General features: G+C 37.8%; 1 pseudogene; it reads right to left on the reverse strand.

Annotated features, from left to right (window-relative positions):
• Positions 1 to 8,879: 8,879 nt before the first annotated feature.
• LOC121265773 lies at positions 8,880 to 17,795 on the reverse strand (annotated as a pseudogene).
• Positions 17,796 to 23,246: the final 5,451 nt, after the last annotated feature.

Here is a 23,246-nt window from a genome sequence, read left to right on the forward strand (position 1 = left end):
TGATATCCCATATGATTAGAATAAGGGTATATGGTTATATGGGATACCACATTGCTTGGGAATGAGAAGTTCTTGCTCTTTATAAGGTTCCAATGGGGCTCCAATTGTATCATTGACTAGTCCATTTGGAATAGACCATGTGGTTTGGATCTTCCATTAAAGCATTACACAAGTTATGTGTGAATACTATTTTTGTTTCTTCTCGGATCTCTTCATGAACCAAACAACACAAGAAATTAAACAAGCATATGGTATCAACACAACAAAAACAAACAATTATTGTCAAAAGATGATTATCACCAATCAAGTCTTACGACTTGCACAGTGAGAATTTTGAAATTTCTATTTAAAACGATGGTGCGTGCAGAACACCTGTTAGGGACCCCGATCTTGTCCCTAAACATCAAGTCCACAAACTTACCCTGATGAGGATGATGATCGAGTGACCTTGCCCTCTTGCTTGATCTTTGAACAATAATGGCAATGAAGGGTTTCTAAGTTGATGAAGGTTTGGTGTTTGAGTGATGGAATGATAATGATGATGATGGAATGGGTGTTCTAAATGATAATTATGAGTGTTTGATGCAATGTGGATGGCTTGAGGGTTGCCCTTGATGTTGGGGCCTCTTGGATGATGATTAGGGTTTGAATGGAGTAGTGTAGCTAAGGTTTTGTGTGGTGGCTAAGGAGGATTTCGAGATTGGAAGAGATGGACTAGGGTTGGAGTCTAGGATGAGTTGCTAGGGTTTGAGGATGATGTGGATGGATGAGACTAGGGTTTGTGTCTAGGGTTGGCCGACTTTGGGTTTTGGTTCGCCCTTAATGTTAGGGTGGTTCGGTTTTGGAAGATGATCTTGGTTGACAAGATGGATTGGAAGAAGTTGAGACATTGGGATTGGATTATGTAGATGAGATGGAGTTTGAATAAGTCTAGGATTGTTCCTTAAGTTTAGGAATTTGAATTAGAATTAGAATTAGAATTTGGGAAGAGTGGTTCCTTGAGTTTAGGAATTTGAATTGGACTTTGAATTTGAATGTAAGGAAGTCAAGACTTCTAAAAGGAATGAGTTTCCTTATAGGCCTTGAGGTGGGCAGCTAGAGTTTGATAGAGGGAAGGCTTATGATGGCCTAATATGGTAAGTAAGAGAATGAAAATATGAGGGCAATTAGGGTTCTTAAATTATAGGAACACTAATATGGGAAGTGAAATAGGCGGCTAAGGCAATTTCAATAAGGCAAGTGATTTCCGAATTTGAATGTGACTAATAAGGAAAGTGGGTTACGGCTAGGAAAAAGTGTATGGAGCAAATGATTTATGGAAAATGGACAAACACTTGGGTTGGTCGAAAATTAGGTTTGGATGGATTGGAAGAGCAACGATGAAAAGAACACCAAGAACTCAATGAAGAATACCCAAGAACAAAAGTAATAATACTTAAGAACTTGAATAAACCAAATGATAATAATTCAACAATTGATCCACGGATTTCACAAGAGTTGAATAAACCTCATATATTGAATAAAAATAGAATCACACATATCCACGGATTTCAAGGTGATGATGAAACAATAATCAAAAGATAGATAGATGGAACAACACATATTCAAAGAATTACAAGGTGATGATCCTCTCCTTGGGGTTCACGAATGTCACCCAAGTAGCCAAAAGCACCGAAGTGTTTACAAGAACAAGCCTAAACCGTCCACAATGGGAAAAAATGTCAAATGATCAAAAGTTTTCAACTCAATGCCTAGGGATCCTATTTATATAGATTACAAAGTGGAAACCCCCAATAGGTCCCTTGGAATATTATTAAATAAAATAAATAATAATTAAATAAAAATGATAAAATGATAAGGCCTTGTATGGCCAATGTGGCCCATGTTTTGGCCCTTGGTGGCCTAGGCTGGCCCATAGCATGGGCTATGGGCATGGTTGGCACGGCTAGTAGGCATGTGGCTGACATGGCTAGTGGCTTGAACATGAGCCACAAAACATGGGGTCCTACCAACGCCCCTCTGCTTTCACATATTTCCTGGAATCTGTTGAGGACATAATTCTAATAAACAATGGCATCATATTTAATTGTGAGTCAACGCGTTGGTGATTAGAAAATTCAAGAAGTATTCTCTGAGTATAAATTATTAACAAGATAATAAAAAGATACTGTCCACGTCTTGAAGAACAACTTGACCAAGTCAACCCTATCACACCCTTGCCAACTTTATTTATCGAAAGAAAAAAAAGTCATTCCAAAAAAAATAAAAATAAAAAATTAGTTTGGTAAGAAAAATGGAATATCAGTTGCTATTTCGATGATTGTGCAAATCTATGGTTGGTGACAAGCCAGTTATTTCGACTCACTCATGTTCAGGTACATTCTAATGATGGACACAAATGTCTCTTTCAACGAGATGAGGGAGACTTTTACTTGATATTTTGCTCCGTAATTTTAGGCTTCTCTATCTTGCATCTAAGGTTGCCCATGGCGGCGCCCTCCAAACCCTCCTCGTCGGCAGGGGTGGCCGGGATGGGGGCCAGCTCTCGTATGTTCAGATTGTGTCTAACGTCGTTACCTTTCCTTCTCCTTTCAAGCTTCCTATGCGGTACGCTATGGACATTGATGGTAAGCCTGGGTTTGTGTTCACGAAGCCTGAGATGTCAAAGGTGGCAGAGGAGTTTCGCTTTGCACTTGTGCTCAAATTTTTGCGTCTTCTCCCTACAATTGATCATGTGCTTCTTGCGATTATTAGATCATGGGTTTTGTTGGAGATTCCTACAATGAGTGTAGTGGATGATTTTCATGTTCTTGTACAATTGAAGAATGAAAGGGATTTCATCCATGGTTGGGCGAGAGAAAGGAGGATTATCGCTAGGTGTGTTTTCAGGCTTTTTCGGTGGACTAAAGATTTCGATCTCAAGAAGGAATCTTCGCTTGCTCCTCAGTGGATATATCTCCTTGGTTTGCCTATGCATATGTATTGAACGGACTGTTTACAGATTCTGGCTACCCGTTTTGGTCGATACTTAGGGATGGACAATGCAACGTCGCACAGGACATGGGCTTCGGGGGCCCGCATATGTGTAGAAATTGACCTTACGGATGAACCTGTGCAAGGTTTCCCAATTGTTGTTTCTGCTAATCGAAAACTTTGGCAGGAGGTTTGTTATGAAAAACCGGGATTCTATTGCCATAAATGCTATAAACAGGGCCATACCAAGGTGGTTTGTAGGAGTGGTGAGAACGTATTGCCTAGGAATTAGTTTAAGAAGGATGAGCCGAGAGGAGGGGTGACGAAGGTGTGGAATGCAAAAAAAAAGGAGGTAAAGGAGATAGTGGAAAATGATGTTTTCGTTGAGAAGTAAGTGTTGAGTGCAGAGAATGGCCCATCTAATGTTGAAGGGGAATTGGAGGAACAGGTAGGGGGTGTTAGCTGTGCAGACAAGGGGGTTTTAGTATGGAAGGGGGCAGTGTCGCATGATGTTGTGCTGATAAGTGACCCATTGGTTGCGCAAGACAATGTTGAGTTGGGAGGTGAGGTATGGAGGACAGAAGATGGTGATAAGGTGATTGATTGTGCAAATGGTCTAGAAAAGGGTGAGTGTGCAGTGAATAATGTAGAGTTACCTTCGATCCAAAATGAGGCAGTGCTTGTTGATGCTGAAGGGGTGATTCAGACTTGTCAAGGTGTGGAGTTGGGAGTTGCATCTGAGGAGGTGGGGGTCCTGGTTGGGGAAGCAGTTGGTTTGCGAGGGACGGGTGAGGGTGGTACTGTGGAGTTAGCTTTGACAAAACAAAGGTCCCCTTCTAATGATGTTTTAGTGCCTCTTTTGGAGGATTTTTTTGCATAGGTATTGTATGGTTTGGATATTGAGAAGGAGGAGAGGATGACTGATTTAGCAAAGCACAAAGGATATGAGTTGGATTCTAGTCGAAATCTGCCTGTGAAACAAAAGGGGAAAGAAGTGCAAAGTATATGTCATTCTCAACGAGTTTCTACTTGTACTACCAAGCTAAATTTATGATGAGTGGTTTTTTTGCATGGAATATAAGGGGTTTCCGCAGATCTAGGAGACGGTTGCGGAGTTTGATCAATAAACATTCAATTTATGTGGTTGCTTTATTTGAACCTTTTGCTTGAGATAGTAAGCTAGTCTAGTTAGTAAGTTTTCTTGGTTTTACTAGTTTTTGCAGTAATGAGGAGTTGGGGGGTAAAATATGGCTACTGTGGAAGGAGCCATATGGCTTTGAGGTTTTGGTCTCTTCTAATCAAATGATCTCTGGGTGGATTTCTTTGGATAATACTAGAATTTTGGTCTCTTTTGTGTCTGCTAAATGCACAAGACTAGAACAATGAGAGTTTTGGGATCTTCTTAGGTCAGTTCAGATTGATGCTAATCCTTGGCTTATTGTAGGGGATTTTAACATCATTAGGTAGGATAGTGAACGAATTGGTGGTTGTCCAAGGGCTTCTCAGGCTATGGACGATTTTAATGAGTGTATTGATGCTTGTGGTATGCTGGAACGCAGATGCCTTGGTAATAGCATGTCTTGGTCTAATGGCCAGGAGGGAACATCTAGAAGGTAGGCGTGGCTGGATAGGGCTCTGGTTAATATGCCTTTGTATTCCAGGTTTGCTTCGGCAAGTTTACTCTACCACTAACGAAAATCCTTTGATCGTAGTCCAATGGTGATTCGGTTTGCTGAGTTGACGTTGAGGTATGGTCCAACGCCTTTTCGATTTCAAAACATGTGGTGTTCACATGACACTTTCCTCAGTTTTGTGAAAAGTGTGTGGGAAGGTTCTAGTTTAGTTAAATTGGCAGCAAAGCTCAAAAGGACTAAGATTGAACTTCGAAGTTGGAATAGGCTGGTATTCGGTCAGGTGGAACTGAATATTAAAAGGCTTGAGACCAGACTTGAAGAGCTAGAAGTACAATTGCAATCTGAATTTTCTGTTGAACTGGAAGCTGAATTTCTTTTTACCAAAACTGAACTGGATGTGTGGGAAAAAAGAGAAAAGGTGAGGTTGTCTCAGTTAGCAAAGGAAAAGTGAGTGGCTGAGGGTGATCAAAACTCTCAGTTTTTCCATGCAGTTGTGAATCAATGCTGCAAGGCTTCCATGATTTCTCAAATGCAATTGGGGGATGGGACGGTACTATCTAGTCTTGAAGAGGTGCATCAGGGGGCGGTAAATTATTTTTAGGATCTTTTTTCTTTAGTTCCGGAGGTGGAGCAGGCTAATCTTTCATCTTTGCTGAACAAGCTAGTTACGAATGAAGATAATGTTGAGTTGTGCAAAGAGCCTTCAGAGGAGGAGGTTAAGGAGGTAGTTTTCTCTATTCCCCAGCAAAGCAGTCCAGGGCCAACTGGATTTGGTTCCATGTTCTATATCACTTGTTGGGATTTTATCAAAACTAATGTTGTGGAGGCAGCTCGGGAGTTCTTTAGTGGGAATGCTTTGCCGAGGTACTATGCTTCGTCTTATATTGTGCTTATTCCAAATGTTGCTGAGCCAAAAAGCTTTGACAAGTTTAGGCCAATTAGCTTATGTTTAGTGGCCTATAAAACATTTTCCAAGATTATTGTAAGAAGATTATCTGGTTTGCTCCCATGTTTGATCTCCCTTGAGCAAGGAGCGTTTATTCCTGGGCGTAGCATTTTTGAGAACATCTCGTTCGCCCAGGAAATGGTGCTTTCCATAAATAAAAGGGTCCAGGGTGGGAATGTCATGGTAAAGATTGATATGGCGAAGGCAAATGATAGGGTGCATTGGGATTTTCTTTTAGCAGTGCTTGAGAGTTTTGGTTTTTCTCGGCATTTCTGTAAATTGATAGAGGAGTGTGTGAAGTCACCTTGGTACTCTGTTATGATGAATGAGACTTATAAAGGTTCTTTCAAGGCAACTAGGGGACTCCGTCAAGGTGATCCCCTTTAGCCTTCTTTGTATATTTTGATGGAAGAGGTCTTGTCTTGTCTTTTAAGGAAACAATTTGAGGAGGGATGCATCGGGAGGTTGTATCATCCACGGGGAGTGCCGTTGATTTCGCATTTGCTTTATGCAGATGATGTTCTGGTTTTTATTAATGGTGGATAAAGATCTTTAAGAAGACTGGTTGATACATTACTCACTTATGAGTGGTGGTCTGGACAGATGGTTGATAAAGAAAAATCTGTACTTTTTCATTCTAATCGCATCAGCGTAGCAAGAAGAAAGGGATTGACAAGGGTGTCGGGTTTTGTGGAGGGGCAATTTCTGGTGTGTTATTTGGGAGCTCCCCTTGTGAATGGGAGGCTTAAGGCATCACATTTAGAGTTTTTGGTGGCTAAGATCGGGTCCAAAGTAGCGGGATGGAAGGCGAAATTTCTATCCCAAGGTGGTAAAGCTGTTCTACTTAGACATGTATTATCGAGTATGGCCTATCATATTCTTGCAGTCATGGACGTGCCAAAAGTTGTTATAGGTAAGATTAATTCTATTCTTGCCACATTCTTCTTGGGGGAGGAAAATGGGAGATTGAAGACTAAATGAATGTCTTGGTCAAGAATTTGCAAGCCTTTGACTTAAAGTGGTTTGGGGATTAGGGGTTTCTCAGAGGTTCAATTTGCAATGCATATGAAGTTAGCTTGGCGCTTAATGTCGATGGATTCTTTATGGTCAAGGTTTTTCTTGGCTAAATATGCTAGACAGTGTCCTGTTTCTTTGCTGTCACGACCAACTAATGGGTCCAGATTATGGAGATCTATAGTTTCGGCTACTCCTGTAGTGTGTGAACAGATGAAGTACAAAGTGAGAGGAGGGCATATTTCCTTCTGGTTTGACAGATGGCTCTTTGAGGGCCCTTTGTGTGAGTTTGTTTAGCTAGTTGTAAATCTGGGCCTATTTATTAAAGAAGTGTGGATTGGGAATGACTGGAATATGGAGTTGTTAGTTTAGCTAGTGAGAGAGGAAATTGCTGAAAATGTTTTAAGGAGTTTTCGAGTTGGGCAGCAAGGTAATGATGTTTTAATTTGGCAAGCTGCTAAAGATGGCTTATTCTCTTCGGCTAGCGCATGGGAGCTGATTCGAGTTAAGGGCCAGCCTTCTCCTTGGCTTGACTAGATTTGGCACAAGTTACTCCCTAAGAAGATCTCGGTACGTATGTGGAGAGCTCGATTTAATTGTTTATCTGTGGATGTCAAAGTGCAAACTCGGGGACTTGCTTTGGCCTCAAGGTGTGATTGCTGCTCTGGTCCACATGAGGAGATCTTGGTTCATATTTTTGCTACATGTGAGATTGCCTCTAAGGTATGGAGGGTTGCTTCAGTGGCCCTTGGAGTGTATTGTATGCAAGTTGTAACATGGTGGAGTAGTGTATCTCTATGGTTGTCTTGTGCGAAGAAGTCTTCCAAAAGAGGAATTCTGATTGGTGTCCTTCCTAGTGTTATTACTTGGAGGCTGTGGCAGAGGAGATGCAATGCTAGGATGGAAAGGGCTTATGAGTCTGCAGAGTCGTGTATGGAGCTCAGTTCGGCTTTGGCTAGGCAGGTTGGCGAATGGGATGCTTGATAAAAAGGCTTTGTCTTCATTTGATGCCAAGGTGCTTCGGGAATTGGATATTAATCTGTCAGAGGGTCCGATTGAGAGAGTTATTCCAGTTGCTTGGTCCAGGCCTCGAATTGGTTGGTGGAAACTTAATGTTGATAGCAATTGTAGGGGAAATCCAGGTATCTGTGGAGGTGGTGGTGTTGTTCAGGATCATTATGGTGATGTTAAGGGTGATATGTGATTGGTTGATTGGAAAGCAATGTAATGTTTGGTATTTATGGGACTTCTGGAAGGAGCTTCTTGAGTTTTTGGATGGAATGTGCTACGAAGTGGTGCTTCAACTTCGGGAGGGAAATAGAGCTACAGATTTGCTTGCACGTTGGGGTGAATCTGGGTTGGTCTGCAGATGGGGTGCGGAAGTGAGTCTCCCAACTCCTTTGCGTGGATATTACGTACGGATAAGTTAGGCTTACCTAGTCTCTATAAACTTAAGTGAATATGTATAGGTGTTTTTTTTCTAGGTTCGTTGATTTATTTTCTAGGTATTGCTGGTTTGGTTTTTCGTATAAACGTTTCTGCAGTGTTGAGTCTTTTTTTTGGGGGGGGGGGGGGGGGGTATATTGCTACACTTGTTATTTGTTTTGGGATTGAATGATTACAAGGTTTTCCTCCGCCATAAGTGAGGGTCCTTTAATAAAATTAGGAGAGAGTCACTCTTGGACATGTGATCACTTCTCTTAAAAGAAAAAAAAAGGTACATTCTAATGAGCAACTAGAATTTGTAAGGAAAATAAAAATTATTTTTGTTATGTTCATTCGGTATCTTATTGGGGGTTTACCTAAAAAAATAATAGTAAGAGAGTTTTTAATATCTAGCCTCCACTGTGCAAATTTGCTGTTTTAAATACTATGTTCCAATGACCCTACTTGTATTTGCTTTAGTTTGATCACCTCCAAATGTTCTTGCCAAGCCAAAGTTTGATATCTTCCAATTCATCTCACTATCTATGAGAATATTACCAGCCTTAAGATCCCTATGAATGATTCTTAGCCTTGAATTGCGATGAAGATAAAGAAGTCCTCGAGCAATCCCTACTATAATGTCCAAGTGCTTCCCCAATCAAGTGCAGTACCTCTTGTTTGATCTAATCCTTTTTTGTGAAGTCAACATTAATTAATATAAAAGATATGGAAGATTTAGAAGGGTTGAGAGTGACTAACTGAATATATATAAATCTAAACTTATGTTTGCCACGTATTCATAGACCAACATCTTATCTTCTCCATGAACACAAAATCCCAAAAGCCTAACAAGATTTCGGTGTTGAAGTTTCGCGATCAAGACAACCTCATTCTTGAACTCTGAGGCCTTGGCCTGATTCTTTGGAAAGCCTCTTCGCTGCTATTTGTTGTCCAGTAGGGAGCACACCCTGCTGTGAAAAGGCCACATTCAGTCAACACAAGATATCGGTGTAAAGCTCATCATCACTAAAATGAAACTACGAGAGAAGTTTCTAGATACAACCCGAAGATACCTTGTAAACAGGACCAAAACCTCCTTCACCTATCTTGTTCGTGAAAGAGAACTTATTAGTGGCTGTTGCAATAGCATAAACATCAAATAGAGGTAACGCTTGGTCCTCCTCTGCAGCACTAGAATTGTAATCTAGACTCAGATTATTTGCTCCCAGTTGCTGAGTTGTTAAACTAACAAAATTATTAGATAAAGTACACAAATGCAAAGCCAAAGGTTTGCTAGCGAATGCAAGTTGAAGGTTGAGGAACCAACTGAGATAAGGGATTACACATTACAGCAACAGTTCTGTTCGATTACAAATAATGCAATAGTTATAATCAAACTCTAACTAGTTTTAGACCTATGTTCAAGCAACCAGACTGGCTTAAAACAAATTAACCTTTTGTAGAGTAATGTTATATACTACATTCCATCTTACTCTTATCCCCTTGTAATTGTGACACTTTTCATCACCCTTAGATTATATTTAAAAAAAAAAACAAATTCAAAGGTTGATGGATAATGCCACCTCATCATAGTGAGATAAGAGTGGGATGAGGTAATTGTGTGTAGCTTTTTCCATATATAGACTAAGCATGCAAGTGTGGCATGTGCCTTGTACATGAACAAAAGCTTGTTCAACAAAATTTATGTCTATCCTATATATTAACATGATATCAATGTATATCCTATTCAATTCTCAACAAATAGGGTATTACTATAACCACGACTAGATAGGGAGGCCACCTCCATTTGACCTCTCCTATCTTATTTATTAAAAAAAAATAATTCAGAAGGAGAAATTAACGAGTACATGAGAAAAACAAAAAACCCATGTACACAAATTTAGGCCATCCCTGTAGGAACAGAAAAAAGTAGGCCATTATTTTTGTTTAAAATTTTGGTGACATCCATTCTCATTTGAAAAAGAATGTTCGAGGAGAAAAAGGAACCATAGGTGTGGAAGCAGAAAAGTGAAAAGAATCAAACTTGGAACACATTCTCCGATTTGAACTAAAAAATCCCCATCTCAATTGTTTCTGAAAGGCTAAAAAATTCAGGTAAGCGGGGTTCCTATACTAAACTTTGCATTAAAGAAAATGATTGAGGTTGATTTGAAAATATGCATATTTGTTTTAAAAAGAAACTTGAAAACAACCTCAAATAAGTGTTCTGCATAATCATGAAATCTGTATAAGAATGAAGTATTTTATTTCCTGAGTGATGTAGGCATGAGCTTATTTCTAACATTCTGTTTTTTGAACTATGCAAAAAGAGCGAATATGAAATTTATGAAAATTTGTGCATATGATGCGAGGATGTTCTGAATCGGTTTTTTTTTAATATGTAAAATGATCTAAATCTGTTCAGTACTATGTTTTGATACGATGTAGCATCTGAAAACCTTGGCATGAATTTTTGATTTTGTATCTGATTATAATTTGGTTCTGATGTTGCCTCTATTATGTCTTCGTTAAGGCCTTACCACAGGTATAATAGTGGTATACGGCCCAACCCTGCCATGGGCATAATAGTGGCATACGACCTTGCATGGGTACAATAGTGGCATACGGCCCTGCCATGGGTATAATAGTGGCATACGGCCCCACCACGGGTATAATGGTGGTTTATAACTCTATCACGGGGGTTAAACATGGTATATGGCTCCGCTATGGATATAATTGTGGTTTATAACCCTACTACAGGGGTTAAATATGGTTTATGTCTCGATGTGATGTTCTGATATGATATGATGATGATGTCTCAATTTATGATATGCCAAAGGAATTTTGAATAAGAATGTTTTCTGAAAACTTCGCTCTGATATTTTGATAACATGTTTTGATTCCGCATTTGGAAAGCAAATGTTCTGATTCTGCATTCTGAAAGTAAATGTTTTGGTTCTGCATATTGAACTTTATAAATGCTCATGTTTACATACTAGTATATGTTCTATACTTATTGAGTTGTTGATAACTCACCCCTTATCTTCACAATATTTTGGTAGGATAATTTGAATATTTCAGCTGAAGATCAAGATTATAGAGCATGGGTGAGATGATTTAATCATAGTAGATTAAGCATAGAAGGTTTCAATGAGTATTGGTGATTTTTGTTAAGAAATTTTGTCGTGTTCTGATGATTTGGTATTTTGGGAGGTTGGTTATAATGAGGTACTTGGTCTGAAACAATAATTTTGATATGGCATTGAGAATTTGGAGTCTATATATGTACTGTGATATATGATTTTAAATGAAAGGAAGTAACTCTCCGACCCCTTCGGGACTGGAGCGTTACACATGAGCATAACCAAAACAACATCAGAAATAGAAGTAGAGACCATGTTAATCCCATGACAGAGTTGTGCATGTATGTGGTTAGCCAAGAAGAACATATCACTATTTTGTCACCAAGGTGATGCACTCAAACCAGAGGCCATGTTTAACCTTATGGCAGGGTTGTGCATTCTGCAGATAGCCAAGCAGAATATAAACTACTTTGTCACCAAAATGATTCCACCCAAAATCAAGGAGACTATTTTGTCCCATGGCGGGGTCAAAGGCCAATATTGTATCTTGTGGTAGCACCGAAGGCTACTATTAAATTTTGTGGTGGGGCCAGAGGCCCCTATTCTATCCCATGGTGGGGTTAGAGGCAATTATTATGTCTTGTGGCGGGGCTAGAGGCCACTATTATGTCTCGTGGGAAGGCCATAAATCAAAGCAGAACAAAATCTTATGCCTCGGGGTTTTCACATGCAATACCATATCATAATAGAGTTCTGAGCAGATAGATATGATATAAACAGATAAACATTTGAGACTTCATATTCATATTTCATGTAGTAGAGAAACAAAGTACAAAAATTTGCTCATGTCTACACCAGTCATAGTAAAATGTCATATTTCTAGAGTTCAGATATAAAGACCAGTGCAGAAAATAATTGAGACTATTTTCACAATAAAATATGCAAGTTTTCAAAACAATTGCCTTAGTCAGTTTTAGACAAAGTCCAATACAGGAGTCCAATTGCCTTAGTTAGTTTTAGACAAGTTTTCAAAACAATTGCCTTAGTCAGTTTTAGACAAAGTCCATTTACTTGACTTTGGTAGTACATTATCTAAGCTTTGAACTCGAATAGGACCACTATCATGACCTAATCCAGAAAATTACATTAACATATTAGTATTTAATTAATACCCATACTAGCTAATAAAATTCTAAAGCCCAAACTATAGCTCCATATAACCCATAGAAAACAGTTAATCATGGTGCCTAAATTTGATGATGGCCCAGGCACAATGTCCAGAATTCACTGGTATCGATAGATTAGTTCAATGCCTGATTCACTTAAATCTCATTCCAACACACATCACATTTACATTCATACCCCCAACAAACAAATATCTAACATTTTTATGACCCTCTCAGCCTCTATCCATGACATTGACATTATAAATGGGGACCCTCAAACATCAACCAACCATAAGATCATACAATCCAAAAATTCCAAAAAAAAAAAAACAAACAAACAAAGAGAACTCCAAACAAAGGTAAAGCAAACTTCTCAAACTTCTAGTTGACACTTACCCACATATAGCAGACGATGGTTGCGGTGGCATAGAGTGGGGTTACTGACGGCGGCCGGGCAGCATTCTGGACCATGAACAAAACACTCAAATTGAGAGAGTAATAGATGGACAAGAGGAAGGGGCTGACAGTAAACGGGGGAAGGGGGGGTGAGACTTACTGATGGTGGTGTCGTGGCACAGGGGACGATGATGGTGCAATGGAGTCATTGTGGTTTGTAGTTTGATGCACAGAGAAGAAAAAGAAACAAAAGTCTTAAGAGTAGCGGAGGGAGTGACAAAGTGCTTAGGGTGCGAGGGCAGCGACACTCACAATGGAGAGAGAGAAAGGGAGATACGGGTGGAGGACTTATCGATGTGGCATTGAAATCCATGAGGGTAAAGACAGTGGTGGCCGGGAATGGAAAAGAGCCGCAGAGGGGCAAAGTTTTTACTGGCGACGACTTAGTCTAGAGATAACGGCTTGGCAACATAGAGAGGGAGGGAGATATGGAGACTAAGAAGGGAGCGGATTTTTGACGTAATTGGGCCTGGGAGCATGACTCGGGTGTTACATGTATTATTTTTTATGGAGGTTGTTACATGTTGAACCTTCTTAAGCTTGTGCACTGCCATTTTTGGTAGTGTAGTGTAAGACTTGAAAGTTATTTGGTGGCATAAATAAAACTTTCTATGGACTTTACACCTTAAAAGTGCCAATTTGATCTCTAGGAATTTTATTTTTTGTCAAGCTATAAAGTAAACAATAAAATATAATTCTTCATATTAGCTTAAACTTTTGCAACAGTGTTTATTTAACAAAATATCAAAGTAGGGGTCTGAATTCTAACTAGAACTTTTCACTTTGTTCTATTTAAAATATATTATGAAGTGTTGGACCTATTTAGGAAGGGATAGTTTTAAAATATAAAATAAAACATTACTTAAGTTTTGCAATAGTACTTCTTAAAATCCGTACATGAAAAAAGAACATTTCCTATATTTGAAAGGATATAAAATACTAGAACTTAATTGATTAGAGGTAGCACCCATTCATCGAGCTTCAAGCACAGAAATGGTAACGTCGTTTAGAGGATCTATAATTCTTCCATTGATAAATGCTGGCTTGTTGGGTGAAGGAACATTTGCTTCGTTTCCCTGCATGACGACAATTTCTAGCATGGTTGGCCGATCTGTCGCTTGTTCTTGCACGCATAAAAGCCCAATTTTAATACATCTCAAAACTTCATGACTAGGATATGATGCCTCATCACCCAATGAAGAATCGACAATGTCCAGGGCTCTTCCTTCTGTCCATAGGTCCCATGTCTGGAGCGGTAGAAGTGTGATATCCTAGACACAATTTCTTTTAATGGTAAAGTTTCGCTGTAGAAAACTGATCGAGAATATATATGCATAGAATAATTCTTCTCCTTAGCCATTATTCATCCCCACACCCTATGAAGAAAAATACATATATATATATGTGTATGCATGTATGTATACATAGGGAGGGAGGGACGTTCTGGTAATTTGGCAGCACACGGTGGATGAAAGTTTTACTACAAAGTCGGCTTGGCAACTTATTCGATCCCATGGGAGTGTGTGTCCTTGGAAGAAGTGGTTATGGCTCATGTTCCTAAGAAGATGTTGTTTTTGTGTTGGCGGGCTCGGCAAAATGCTATTCCAGTTGATGTTATAATTCAACAACTTGGTATACTGGTTGTGTCTAAATATCATTGCTGCGATTCTAATAAGATTGACACCGTGGATCATGTGCTTTGTGATGGGGAGGGACCAGGGAAGGTTTGGGATTTTTTTGCCGCAATCTTTGATTTTCGCTTACCAAATATTCGAGTATGGATGGATATTGTAAATATTTGGTGGTGTCAAGCTTCTTTATCCTCGCAGGTTCGTTGGCTCTGTGGTATTATTCCCATACTCATTTCATGGGCTCTTTAGAGAGCTAGACGTGTGGCGCGTATGGAAGGTGTAAGGTATGATTGGAAGAATATTATTAGGATGATCAAAGGTTTTATTTTGGATATTTCGGGATCCTTAAGATTTTTCAAATCTATGGGTCAACAAGATTTGAGAATTTTGAGGGAAGTAAATTTTGAGGGATCCTTAAGATTCCCATTGTAGTAAGGGTGCCTAAGTTAATTGCTTGGAGTCCACCATCAAAGGGGTTCGTAAAACTTAATGTAGATGGATGTTCACTTAGAAATCCTTGGATGGTTGGTGTGTGGGGGGGGGCGGGGGGTGTGATCCGTAATATGCAGGGGAGAGTTCTGGGGGCTTTGCACATTGCTATGGTGAAGCGACAAATACCATTGTTGAATGTAGAGCTTTTGTGGATGGTATTCGGTTTTGTCAATAGTTGGGATTAAGAGATGTGTTGGTGGAGTCAGATTCTAGTGTGGTAGTGGGCTAGTTCATCACAGGGACATGGAAATATTGGTATATGTGAGATTTTTGGGAGGAAGCTCAATCTATTATTTTTTCTCTAAATTTTCATTTTAAACATATATTTAGGGAAGTTAATATGGTAGCGGATTTTTTTATCAAAACATGGGGTGAGTGGCGAGACTTGGGATTTTGTTGGTGAGGAGGTTGGTCCGGGTAGACTTAAGGGTCTTTTACGTACAGATAGAATGAGTTTACTTTATGTTAGACGTTAGGAGTTTTTTTGGATGGGTGTTTGGGATTTTTGATTGAGGGACTTGCATTGATGTAATCATGGTGATTCCTCTGCCTAAGTGAGGGTTTTTTAATAATATGTGGAGATTCTGTCCTCATAAAAAAAATGCATGTATATATAGTTTGCTTACTTGTCCAATCAAGTTTAGGCAAGGACTTCCAGCATGGAAGTGGTTATTTCTTTTACCACTGATTATCTCTAATGCTAAGACACTATAGCGGAAGACATCTGATTTTGTAGAATATCATCCTTCCATTGCATACTTTGGTGACATATATCCACTGCAATTCCATAAAACGGAAAGGGAAATAGTTTAGACACAAACGAAAATGCTGATGCTTATAGTCCATTAACATCTACTTTTAGCATTGATGTGCGCGCGAGAGAGAGGGGGGGGGGGGGGGGGGGGGAGAGAGAGAGAGAGAGAGTTGCTATGTGCCAATAGGTATATTTGTATTTGCATCAATTTGGTCATCTCCAAACATTCTAGCTAGACCAAAATCTAAGATTTTTGGATTCAGTTTTGCATCTAGCAATACATTGCTTGCTTTTAGATCCCTATGGATGATCTTCAGTCTGGAATCTTGGTGAAGATTTAAGATTCCTCTAGCAATCCCAACAATAATTTTGAATCGCTTCCTCCAGTGCAAAAGTTGTCTTCGTATTTCATCTGAACCAAACTTTGAAAACTTCCATTACAAATGCATAGTGAAAAGAGTTCTACAAAAGAGTATAGTTTTTTATTCTTAGGTTTAAATTATATTCCAATCCAAATACAACAAAAGCATTAGAAACTTTTGAAGTCAATATTGTACAAAAGATGTAGTCCCCTGGTTTTGGATACAATTAAGATTGGGCTATTTCTTGTCCATTGGCTAGTTGACCCTGCGTTTACAAACGAGACTCGAATAGATTATGATATCATTATGAGACTTTCTGTTAATACTTATAAAAAAGTAGAAAAATTATAAACACATCACTTTTGACAAAACATTACACAACTATGTTTTAAAATGAAGAGTATTTTTGTAACTTACAATATAAAAGTAACATCACTTTACAAAAATATCCTCACTTTAAAACATGTGTTGTTAAATATATTGTGAAATATGTTGTGTGTGTATCGTTACTATTCGAATCCTAATTCTGCAATGAGAGATGTGTACCTTGTAGATTGGGCCAAAACCACCTTGTCCAAGCCTATTAGCAGGGGAGAAGTTGTTTGTGGCAGAAACTACGGTGCTTAGTTGAAAAAATGGTAAATCTGGTTTTCCTCTTTTTTTATCATGTTTTTGAGAATCTTGAAAGGGTATCAAACCAGCATCGTTGAATAACATGGATTGTTTGGCCCTCCCTTTCCAATAATCATGCATGCAGGTTACAAAACAGGGCAACTACAATGTTGAGTAATTAAAGGAACAAAACAGAGGAATATTCTATCGTTCTTAGTTTATAAATTGATCATGACTATACTATGCATAATAATTGATCGTAATTACAAAGATGCATCTTGAGATGAAAAAACAAAATTGTATAGGAAAGTAAAAAAGAAATACGATATAAAAAAATATATATAATATATATATATATATATATATATATATTCGGGTACCTTTTCTCTCTCTCTTTATAACCAAATGCACAAAGAGGAAAATGAGAAATGAAGTAACGAGCATGGCCACCACCGTGATTGCCAGCCTTTTCTTACCATAAACACTCTTGTATCAATCAGATCACCATTCCAGCTCATGCAGCCCCCCGCTTCCTCCAACGCATCCACTGAGATTGAAGAGCCTACTGTGCTGCAATGTTGGGGCTCCATTCCATCCATGGCCATTCCAATGACCAGAACGCCACCGTGGAACCTTACCCTCGTACAAGAAGAACTGAGGGAGCCATTACTGTCTATCTTAAACGAAAAGTTTGCTGTTCCAGGGTCATCTTTGGACTTCCAAGATGTTAGGACCCGGTTCAGGCCAGTTCTTCGGTCCAGCCCAACTTTCATGTTTGGAAGCGAGGTAGCCATTGGATAGTACCAACTTTCTCCCATCATCATGTGTCAAGATTAGATTTCCCGAATCAAGAGCTGAGCGATGGTACTAATATTGTTCCTCGAATTGGAGACAATATCTGTGGACCAGATGTGTTGGCTCTGATCTTTGACACGGAGTACTAGGTTTCCATGAGCACCGATTGAGAGAACTCCAGACTTTTTGTTAATAGGATTGTCTCTGTTTGCTACCCCCACCACGGTCTGTCCCGGAGGACTGTAATACCAAATTCCGACGTAACGGTGGGTGGACTTGCCGGGACTAAAGAAACCAAGCTCAAAGGTCTCTCTGTCGGATACCAAAACCTCACCATCTGTAACAGGTCGACTGATAGTTATGGTGTCCAGCGAAGTGCCACACCGGAGAAGGAAGTGAAGCAACGTATGCAGAAAGAGAAACAGAAACCTTTTTACAAAATGCATGATCATGGACGGTACTGAAGTTGCAGATTCTGTCAATCATAGTATTATATACTGTCTCGTTTCATTTGTGATCAATTTATATACAGCATGAGAAATGACATATACTTTTAAGCAAGTGTAGTGCAATCTTTTTTAAAAGTGAGTAAATACAAAATCAACTGTAAAAAAAAAAATATATATTTTAATAGTAAATTTTATTTTTTATCAAAATGATTGTGTGGCGCTTACGTATTCCATCACTATACGATAGCATTACTCTTGACACAATCTTTTATATATTCAAAAATTCTATGTACAGTCACTTTATACTTTTTGTATACTCTATTAAAGTGATTGGTTGTGTCACTATTTTTAGTAAAAAATAATTACTTTGACATATCGGATCAATGAAATGGACAAGGAGTACATAAAAGTGAGAACTCATATATATATATATATATATATATTAGTCGCATGGGTTGACTGCAGGTATATTCGATCACGTTAATTTTGGTCTGAATGATGCTTAATAAATGTATCAACCTACTTCCCCTGGACCATTGTAGAATTTAGGAAAATATCCTCCGAATTCTAATCACATTTATACCTTTGGCCAAATTTCATAGGACTGCAGTTTTTCGCGCACCATGATAGGTGAGATATAGATATATAAAATATATAAACACACAGTATTTAATGGTGTCCGTAGATAATATGGATTCAACCTTAATATTTTAAGGGTCAACATTTTATATTTAAGAGATCATCAACCTAGTTATCCAATTCTTATCTATGCCTCGATGGATATTAACCATCGTCAGCCCCAAACATAAACTTCAAATCACCATCTTAGTTAAAACAATCCTCATGTCATCTCCAGTAAGCTAAGCACGCGGTATACGTTGGTGGTCTAATTGAAACAGTCCAAGACCTAATTAAGGGACATGCTGTAACACCCCGATCCCGAGGGTCTGGAGAGTTAACTCATAAAACCTGATAATCAGCTCTAACAAGGCTAGAGTACTTCCAAATTCAAGAATATATCCATCTTTCAAACCTCAAGTCAAACGTAAATACTTCAATTAAATAAATCAAATAAACTCATTTATCCAATACTCAGTCCAACAACCCAAATAAAATCAACTCTTCTTCATGTCTCAAATAACAATTAGAAATAATAAAACATTAACATAGTCTCCATAAATGGTCTAAATCCATTGAAGTAAACTTAAGAAAGATAATTAATCTCCAACACCAACACTAATATCATGAGATACCCAACAACAAATCAATGCTAATCTTCTCCATAGACTCTAATACTGATCTTCAGCTGAACCTTCAATGTCATCTGAAATATTATGGAGATAAGGGGGTGAGTTATCAACAACTCAGCAAGCAGAGAGCATATACTAGCATGTAAACATGAGCATTTATAACATTTAATAAGCCGAACAAAACATTTACTTTCAGAATGTAGAAACAAAACTTGTACAAAACATTAGAGCGAACTTTCAAAAAAAAAAAATAATATACGTATTCCAGAAAGAACATCCGTTGGCATTTCCAAACTGAAATATTATAATCTTATCATCGATTAATAACACAACGGGACAATACCATGTTTAACCCCCGTGGTAGGGTTATAAACCACCATTATACCCGTGGCTGGGCCATTTTCCATATTTCATCCCCGTGGTAGGGTTATAAACCACCATTATACCCGTGGCTGGGCCATATTCCATGTTTCACCCCCGTGGTAAGGTTATAAACCACCATTATACCCGTGGCTGGGCCTTAACAGAAACAGAACGGATTTCATCGAAAATCCAGTTACACACATATACAGAATCAGAACTCCATGCCAAGATTTTCAGATGACACATCATATCAAAACAAATCACTAAAAGTTTCAGATCATTTCACATGTTCGAGATAAACATAAACAAAGTATTCTCATTTGTTCATAACAAAACTTTTAGAATTCCTTATTCGCTCTTTTACATAGTTCAGAAGTACAGTACACAAAACTAGCTCATGTCTACACTAGTCATGACAGAAAAACACTCTCTCTTATATAGAATTTATGCATATGCAGAATAAACATCTGAAGTTGTTTTCAGATCATCTCTTTTAAAAGAAAATAAACACATTTATTCTCAAAGTCAACCTCCTTTTATTTATTTTATGCAAAACTAGTACATGAACCCCGCTTACCTGACTTCTTCGTATTATCAACACCTTGAGCCGGAACTCTAATAGTAACACCACCTAACCAAAAAGAACATATATCCAACAATTAATAATCAATCTAGTAGACTGCTATTTATTGAGTAATAAATCAAAACAGTCCATTCACAACTCAATAACTATCCTAATAATTAAACCCGAACAACTCTCTTCACCCATTCGCATTAAAAACCCAAAACAGCCATCACCTTCTATTAACACCAAACCAACTATAATTATTTCCAAAACCAACAACATCAACTCCAATAATTAAAACATAACCCAAACCAAACTTCACTTCCAACCTTCGAATAAAATAATTTCAGTGCAAGCATCAATATTCTAGTCATTGAACAATTGAAGACTTGCATAAAAATCCAATACAACTAGCTCCAAAACACCCATCAATTTACACTAAATAGTTTCAAATAATAGTCCAAAACATTCTCACAAATCCATCCAAAAATCATACTCCTCAACATAAAAATTTCCATCACACTCAACCACCATTAAAACAGTAACTCTATTACATTTCACAATCCACACCTATCATTCAAAAGCTACCAAAAGCTTCGGGGAACTTACCCCAAGAGAAAAACAAATCCCAAAACTCCAAACCGCTTCGAATGGGTCACTACAAATTCACGTCCAAAAATATTCACAGCAATCTCTAGTGAAAGAGAAAGTGACCTACACAAGGAAAGTTTGAGAATCTGAGTGTGTGCGTGTGATCAAAACAGGGAAGGAACCGAAAATAGTAAGGAGACCCGTACGAGTAAAACCGAAAGAAGAAGGAAGGAGAAGAAGTAAAATAAAATAAAACAAAAGAGAGGAGTTACCAATCTCTGTTCAAGAAGTCGAACAAATCTGCAGTGGAAAAACAATTTGTAGTTTCAAAACCTTGAGTTGAGCGCACGGTGAAGAGATGAAGAAGAAGAAAACAATGAGAGAACCCGATTGAGAAATCTGTAAAAGTGAGTGAAACCGAACCTTGAGTGTGAAAGGAGATGAAAATCAACTGCTGGAGTCGTGGGTTGGTGCGCACGGGTGAGTGAGATACGAAAATGAAATGCAGAGGCTGTAACCGTGAAGACGAAGAACAGTGCAGCGTGAAAGGGAAAAGTAACCTTCACCCAAACGACGTCACTCGGGTCTCACATCATTCGCTTGTGGGCTGGACTCCAAGCATCCGGGCTGACTCCAAACGGGCTGGGCCTAGAGCCCGTGTGTTATACATGCCACCTTAATTGAAACTCAATCTGCATGCAACACCTACGACGTTAGCCCAGATCAGGCAAGATATCATTCTTGAGATCAGCGGCTCTGATCTTCTTGTCATCTTCGTCGTTCATGGACAACATTTCCTTTCTTCTTATTAAGTCATCTCAACTAAGGGTGTAACCGATTCAGTTTATTCTGATTTTGTACATTTTTTACAACTTTGAAAATTTAAGAACCAATACCGGACCGATTCACTACCGAAACCGAAACTTTTGGTTTCAGTCCTGTCCAATCTAATTTTTCTGATTTTACAGAATATCTATGTTAGTAATAATATGATATTTACATATACTAAACTATTAGTCTATTTATATTATAGTATAAATGCATTATATATAAATAACAAAAGTCAGTTTATAGTAATAACTTAATATTAATGTTGATGTATAACATTAAAGTTTTATGTTATATTATAAAATTAAAATTTATATATTATATCAAATGTTCTATTAAAAATTATTAGATTAATTTTATGTTATATGACATGTTATATTAATTTCAGGTTAAAAGAATAATATACTTGAATAATAAGATTAGAATTTCATATTATATTAATTAGCAATTTAGTATATAATATATATAATATTAATGTTGATGTATAACATTAAAGTTTTATGTTATATTATAAAATTAAAATTTATATATTATATCAAATGTTATATTAAAAATTATTAGATTAATTTTATGTTATATGACATGTTATATTAATTTCATGTTAAAAGAATAATATACTTGAATAATAAGATTAGAATTTCATATTATATTAATTAGCAATTTAGTATATAATATATATAATATAATACAAAAAATTATAAATATATATACCGGTTTGGTTTGGTTTAAACCGATTTTCAAAATATAAAAATCCGTACTGCACTAATTTACGACCGATTTCGACTCTTAAGAACCAGTACTGCATGAGACCACTTACAAACCGGACCAAACGAATGATTTCGGTCCGATCCGGTTTGGTTCAACCGGTTTTCTAGTTTTTTTACACCCTAATCTCAACCGTTACTCAAAAAAAAAAAAAGAAAAAAAAAAACATTTGCCTTCTCTTGTTCTTTTAATTCTCAAAACCCCCCTTCATCTTATGTTCTCTCATGCCGACGTTAACTGTTTCCTATCTCTTGCACTTCTCTTTCATGCATTTTATCTCTGCCCAAATTAGTTCATTTTTTCTGGTGGTGGTGGTGTGATTCGAGATCATAGAGGAGATCTATTTGCAGGATTTTCTCATCACTATCAAATTCAGACTAATATTGTAGCTGAATTTTGGGCATTAAGAGATGGACTTAGACTTTGTAAAGAACTGGGGTTATCAGATATATTAGTTGAGACAGATTCTATGTTGTTGCTTTCATGGATTCATCGTGGTGAATGTTCCCACTGGTATTTATGAGACTTTTGGGAATAGGTGATTGAGCTTATTCGGACTCTTAATTGTCTCATTTGTCATGTTTTTCGAGAATGCAATATGGTTGTTGATTTTTTTGCCAAAGAAGGAGCCCGTAATTGTTGTATGGATCTTCGTGCTCATAGTCTTATTCCTAAAAGACATAAAGGTTTGTTGCGCCTTGACAAATGCTCTTTACCTTATTTGAGATTGAGGATTATTTAGTGCGTGCAAGTTGTAGCTGGCTGGTTTTGTGATTCTTTAATACCACAACTATCTTCCTATTCTTATTCTTTATTGGAGCTATTTGACAAGATCAAATTGGATTATGCAGGTTTTTAGACAGCTATTCGACTATTATCTGGTTTTATGCAGATTTATTTAGATTTAGTTGATTTATTAAGGTCTAAATTCAGTTTTGCTTTTTATTTAATACTGTATAGTGTTTGAGCTAGTCTATATCTTATTTTGATGCTTGGGTATCGGTTTCATGATTATATGTAACCCCTCGGCATCCGGTTGTAACCACGGTATTCCTCCGCTATAAGTGAGGGCTATCAATAATATTGGGGTAC

The sequence above is a fragment of the Juglans microcarpa x Juglans regia genome, chromosome 5D (genome assembly GCF_004785595.1).
Source record: "Juglans microcarpa x Juglans regia isolate MS1-56 chromosome 5D, Jm3101_v1.0, whole genome shotgun sequence".
NCBI lineage: Eukaryota > Viridiplantae > Streptophyta > Magnoliopsida > Fagales > Juglandaceae > Juglans > Juglans microcarpa x Juglans regia.